This window comes from Mercenaria mercenaria, chromosome 10 (assembly GCF_021730395.1).
Source record: "Mercenaria mercenaria strain notata chromosome 10, MADL_Memer_1, whole genome shotgun sequence".
Lineage (NCBI taxonomy): Eukaryota > Metazoa > Mollusca > Bivalvia > Venerida > Veneridae > Mercenaria > Mercenaria mercenaria.
Window position 1 is genome coordinate 80,033,982 of NC_069370.1, and position 7,355 is coordinate 80,041,336.

A 7,355-nucleotide genomic window follows, 5' to 3' on the forward strand; every position below is an offset into this window, starting at 1 on the left:
TGAATATGTCTTATACCTTTATTGAAAACCATTGTTACATATGCATTCAAATGCATGGTACACATTTTTTACACCAATAACAACTCTAAAACATAGAATTTGTTATCCTTTCAAACTACTTGTAGTTATTGCTGTTTTATTCCTATTTTTTTTTTACAATAACACTTAAACACTAACTATAATAATTTACTAAATGGAAACGAGTGCATATCATCCCGATGCAAAAGTTAATAACCTTTTTATTCCATACGTATCAACACATATAAATGCAATGTAAATATTATGGATTTGTTCAAAAGCCTGAATACACTAAATAAAAAAATTCAAGCAACGACACACATTAATTACGTCACGCACCCGATATGAAATCCAATTCCGGCACCTTTGTAACTTACTACATACATGTTTTTGCTTATGTAAAAAGTCATTGTTTTTTGGTGTGTGTGTTGAATTTGTTGTTGTTGGATTTTTTTTTGCAATGTAGTACTTTCGAACGTGTACATGAGCATGAAAAGAGTGCCATCTAAATGTGGTATAATAATGATATTGGTTGCATCATTTTTAAAATGTGTTTAACTCAGATTTTGGTCAAGAAATGGATCTTTTTCGAAACTTTGATAACTTTGAACTTTTGATATTTGTTTGATTAAAATGTAGAATTAGAAATTATATTAATGTTAAAAGATTTGTCTGTTTTTTATTTATTTATTTTTTGTTCGGTTGTAGTGAGGAAGGAGATTGGGGCAAGAGTCAATAGAAAAATGTCATCAAAAATAACTATATGTAACGCGTCTTTTTTTAAATAAATGTGTAACAGAAATTACGAAAAATGTAATATGCCCTTAAATGTTGCTGAAAAATGATTGATTACCTTTAACTTTCGGAATTAAGTCCGAGTGCACTGTTTTACAATAAACACGATACCCGCCCAAAATTATAATAGAGGCTAGAACAATGGTCGTTATGCTATGACTCGGCGAACATTCATTGTTGTACGTGTAGAATAGATCATAGATCATGAATGATACACTGTCAGTCCGAAACAATAAGCCCATGGTCATTGTAGTAAATTATAATTTCAGGTTAAAATAGAAAATCTTTTTGACTGTACATAATTGACAGAATATATAATTGTAATTACTTTTACGTGTTTAGTGACTCAATAGTTACAGGGAAGATTTAGGTAATTAAATCAGTTGATAAAGTAAAGCAATATTTGTATCCAGGGACAAAAGAAAGTAAAATCTTTCTCACTGTAAATGTATATATTATGTAGATATTGTATGAAGTGGTTCATTTCTGCCATGCGTGTGGTCGTGTTTGTACTCCAAGATAGATAAATTACTTTCCTCCAATCACAAAACATATAAATATAGGCATACAACAAAACTTAAATATCTATCAAATTACACACATTTAGTAAACCTCGCGGAGAAAATCCAGCATTTCAAAAATATCTTTCATAAAACGTCAAAACAGGAAGTGTTCAAAAGTACCTGCATATTGTAATTCATGTATTTCTTTACATGAATACATAACTATGTAAAGAATTTTATTTTCAATAAAGGCCAAATGGCAAAGAATTAAAATCAAACTGTTGTAATTTTATAATTATGAAAAAGGCGGGTTGTCTCGATTTCATCCTCTTCATCATTTATTAGGGAACCTCAGCGCAAATCATTATCAAATGTAACAGGTACATCAGTCGAACATGTCTCAATAGAAGACAAAGTGCGAAATATAAAGCAAGATAATCACCGTCGTTTATATGACTGAAAAATTATTGAAAAAGACGTTAAACCCCGAGCACACACACACGCACGCACACACACACGCATACGCACACACGTACACACACAAAAGTTTCGTACATTAAACCGCCTATATAAACTTACAATAAAATCACTGAAGTTTTGAATTAATGATGAGAAAACGTAATGTGATGTTTCATATCGAAGCAAGAATAGTTCATGATAAACAGGTTAAATTTGCACTTTAACACATATTGAAGACACAAATATTGCTGAAGAAATGTTGAAAAAGACGTTAAACCCGAACACACACACGCACACGCACACGCACACGCACACACATATATTGCTGGCATACAAAGCTTAGCTTAAAATAGGTATCAAAGAAGACAATCTTACTATGCACGATTAGTGAATTAGCAACTGAAAAGAAAAAATGCGTCGATTAAATTAATACAAATTCACGTTTATGGTACATTCAAAGTCTTTGAACTTACAAGTAGGAACAATGAACAGTAACATTACTGCTACGATTATGGTGGGTAATTTTGGCCAGAAAATGAAATATGAAACAAATGTCGAGTTGATATTCATATAATATTCGTATAGATATGAGTCGTGGCATTTCTGTTCAGCAAATCTGAATATCCAACTTAAGCAGAAAACAACATGTCCAAATGTTTAAAACATCCAACTGAAATATGGCGGACAGGGTAAAAATAGTACGACGACGGGTTGATTGAGTCTTTAAGGAAGAAGAACAGGCATATAGAATTTTCTATGGCTACATTTTTTAATTCCCTTTAAGAGAAATTACTTTGTAAGTCTCTTCATGAGAGATAACATCCTCACTGGCTTGTAAGTAACTATGTTATAAGGAAGAATTAGACGGACCTCATGACCTGAAAACACCAGAAGTAACGACAACACTGAATACTTCGGTTAAGTTAACATAATTGCATCCAAAATGCTGTTGCCTTACAATGCCATAGGATCTATTTATCAAGATCATAGAACAATCGAGATTATTACCACGCTTTCTTTACAGACATCACATCATCATATAAGATACATACATTTCCCAAGACTTCTGTGTCGCCATTCTAACTGCAAATATAATAATATATTTTGCAAATTGAATAATTTCTATTTAGGTAATAGCTAATATTTTCCGTTAGAAAGTCTCCACGCGTACTTTAAAAACACGCCTATGTATTTTATATGATAAACATTGATTTAAACTAAGCAGTGTACAAAAGGGAAGTAATGTAGCCTATTCTTGTCTGTCGAAAAAAATATTTGTTAGTTTTCTTCCGTTAAAATTGTAGCATATGTATTCCTGTCCCATTCGGAAGTGATGACTTGTCTTTGCGGTTTTCAACTTGGCAGATGGTTTGAAATTCAGATAGTCCATTAAATGACATTGGGATCCCAGTAAAGGATAGGCTTGATTGGTGCTCGGTTATTGAAAAGAATGGACCTGAAATAAATGGTGAGTTTACTTAAAAATAGTATCATTGCAATAGTTTTTACCTGCGCCTATTAATCACTTTTATTTAATTCTAAAGTTACTGTAGTATTAATTTTATTTTACGTTATTTATTTATTTATTTAATTATTTATACTTCTATTTATCACCAAAGAATATCATAAAAGAAATATTTTATTTATATAGTTTGCAATGTTGTAAAATTTAAAGCGATCAATAAACAATTATCTCTCCACCCGAGACTTCTACTTCGTCACATTCAATGCTACATACAGATATTATGTTTTACTTATTTTGTTATTCCCAACTGTATTTAAAATCTGGATTTCATCATGTAGTGCGAATGTTTTTGTGTTCAAAAACGTATAGTATTTAAAAGTATTGTAAGCTACAGTCACAATAGTGCAGTTTTATGGCATCTGTACGCATGTTTTGTACAAATGATACACTTCCTTATCCCCGTTTACATAACTAAATACTGTTGAAAAACTGCGTTAAACCGAAAAAAATACACTTTCTTACAAGTTTTACACTTTACATTTTAATACTAAAGCTATTAAAACCTATATTGTAAACTATTTCTACCTTCCACGATTTACTTTCAAACTTAAGGTGTTTCCTTTTTATGATATGTACGAAAATAAGGGAAAAAAAATTCTTAATTAGAGATATGTTTAAACAAATGCAGCCTTGCAAAATTTGTATCGAGATACAATACAACTCCCTTACCATGTGGTCATTTTGTATATTATAATGTATGTACTTCAAAACTATAACATATCGTAGATGAGAACCCGTTTCCATCTGTTGCTCGGTCTAACCTAATAATATGACCGAAGAAAATGTATGTGAAAAGATCTAAAAATATCTTGCTTTCCAGACCTTAACATGTAAAAAGCACAGCTCCTAAACCTTACTTTACAACGCTGAATGAATATATTTTGAATTCATATAAGGCGTAAAAAACTTGTTAGTTTCCGGTATCCCGACCTACCCAAAATATTTGGTCCGACCCTAAATGTTTTTATGGCCTTGGAGAATTTCTTTTTTCAAATTTTTAACAAAAAGTTTCAAAACTGCACTTTTTATGCTTTAAACATGGCCAGTGATGTTAGAAATCAACTTACTGATGCTCTGAAGGCATAACCCCCTTATCTGTATTCATTTTTGACACAAAAATAATTTTTTGGAGCAGATACCGGAAAGGCCTAATGGAAAATGTGCGTATTAATTTATACAGATTAGTCGGAAAAGACGAATATCCTCTCTATGTCAAACATGAAGAAAATAATGTCACAGTGTTATATTTTTTCTTTAGTTCGTATACATATACTACATTTAATGCTGCACGTGTTTTTGTACTCCGCTGAATAACTCGTACGCATGTCTCGATACAAATCTTATAATCTATAAATGTAGGCATCAATACTTCAACCAAGTTTAAACAAAACTTAAATGTAATTAAGAAAGTTACAGTGTACAATTCAAGACCGTTCTGAACCCTTCCTATCTGTTTCAGATTATTACCTTGAATAAAGAATGAAACGTTGGGATCAATCTTGCATCCTCTTTGTAAGGAAAATCCTGCTTTTCGTAGACAAAATCCTTATTCCGTTCGCCGGAGGATACCAATTCACTAAATAAATATGCTTGTTTAAAATCGAATTAAGGATAATAAAATCATTACCAGGATGATAAATTGACCTTAGAGATAGGATAATCATTGGACTTAAATATGCCTGGCTTGTTATGTCCCTAACAAGAAGGCGTCACGGTCAGACATATGGACGAAGTGATAACCTAAGGCTTTCATCGTCAAAAACCTGTGTAACGAACATTCATAGGACGGGAGGTAAACGTTCAAACTGCAAAAGCTAGTATACTGTCGTAAATTCACAAACGACTGTAATATGCACTATTTCTCATATAAAAATAGTACCTTCTGTATTTTCAGAAAATTGTTAATGAAATAGTAACCTAAAAGCCTGATATACACATCTCGACATAATAATTACTTAAGGGCATGGGGAGTATCAAAGAGATTGGTTGTACATGATATATTACTTTTAAAAAAAATAATAATTAACTGTTACAAGAGAAAACCTTGATCTCGTACGTGTTCTCATGTTTCAGTTTCAACTCGTTTCTCTACAAGCCTACCGAATCTTGAATTTGTACCAAGCCGTCAAAAATTCACTTTTCTGGACTAATTAATATCATTGACTGTGTGAAAATGACTTGCAATTTTATATACCACGTATATTAATAGCATCGACGATGATTTATGTATGTTTTTAAAATTTCTCTATTTAGATTTTTATCTATCTGATGAATTTGCCTAAAAAAGCACAAACCGTGTCAGTTAAATGAATCAAAAGGTGGATCAAAAGCCGAAAATAGCTCAAATACATGATCTGTTAATATCCCGTTTGTGTAGGAACATAACTTTTACAACATTCTATGTACAGACTGAAATTTTTGATGAAGCCGTACCCATACACCTACTGAATGTTATCGTTGTTCAAAATTAGTTTTTATTATTGTAAAGTGCATAACTATTGCTTTCACGTTGCTTGTTTGTTGTTTTTTTTGTGTGTGTTTTTTTTACACAGGAAGTATATGCTGGTGCTGGATTATTCTTCCCATTACTAAATAAACGGATATCTTAAGACTTAGCGTTATATTTTGAGAAAAAAATCAAGCTACACCAAATCATAGAAAGAAAAGATTGTTTCACATGAAAATTGAACAGCATATAAAACATGTATATCTATATAATATCTTCGTTTTGATGCATTAGCAACAGTGTCCCAGTGCTGAAATTTCACTTAACTAGGTTGAACGTAGTTTTCAGCAATTGATTATTCTTATATTTATTTACAAATGGTATTCATTTTTAAGGGGGGAAGGGGGCAACTTTTTGAGAATATTTTAAGTATCCATCGACCGGGACAGTACGACAGAACATACGCCAACATTAAATCGCCCCTTATATTGAGTGTACTATATACTGACTAAAGGTTAGGGTTAGGTTTAATATAGGTTTAATGTATGCGTACACTCAATGCGGCGCAGAACATATAATGGTCAGGCAGATTGTTCGTAAAATGTTGTTCGTTTATCAAATATATCTGTGTTTTAAAGATTAATTCAATTACTCCAATAGGACATCGCCTCCTCTATTATACTGGCTGTGCACGATATCGAGATCACGATGACGAAGCGCGAAATTATTTCGCAGGTTCGCACTTGTCATCTAGCGCTTCGCAAATGTGATTTCGGGCTTCGTGCATCTCTCACTCTAGCTATACCTAATTGTGACATCACAACGGTGATGCGCAAAAATTGAGAAATGCGCGATTGTACGTTTGCGAAAAGCTTTTGCATGAGAGCAAAGCTCGGGGTCACAGCGGCAGAGCGTGAGGCCACGATGGCGTAGGGAAATTACGAAATTTTCGCGATTTGGCTCGTCGCTATCTTTATCTTGCACTTCGCCATCCTGATTTCGGGCTTTACTGTCATGCGAAGGCGATACGTGAAGTGCAAGGCGCAAAAGTACGAAGACTTACGATAGCGCGCTTCACCATCGTGATCTCGGAGATTCGGTTTCCGGTCTTATGCACAAACGATTATCATGGCTTTCTAAGTCAACATAGTTTGGTAAGAAACAAGAGCAGGCATACTTTAAGTGAAACCTATAAGATACGATTAGCGATTTGAGATAGGAACCTGGGGTTTGGGCATGACACTCCGTCTCACTGAGGTTTACATTCATGCCAAATATAAACAAGATTGCTCCATGCATCTCAAAGTTATGGTCCGGACAAACAAGTCCGGACGGACGCACGCACGGACGGACGGACGCACGCACGCAAATGTACCGAACAGCCATTTGGACAACTACAGTCGACATCGTACTTGCGACCACCTCCATTAAGCGATTTTTGTATTAAGCGACCAGTCAAAATCCCTCCCGAACGTTTTCAGTATATAAATTCATTCCATTAAACGACTTTTTTTATTAAACGACTAGCGACCACATTAATGTAGTCCCGTAAGGTAAAATATTCGACAAAAGTATCTATTAAGCGACCGGGTACCAAAATTCTACCCGG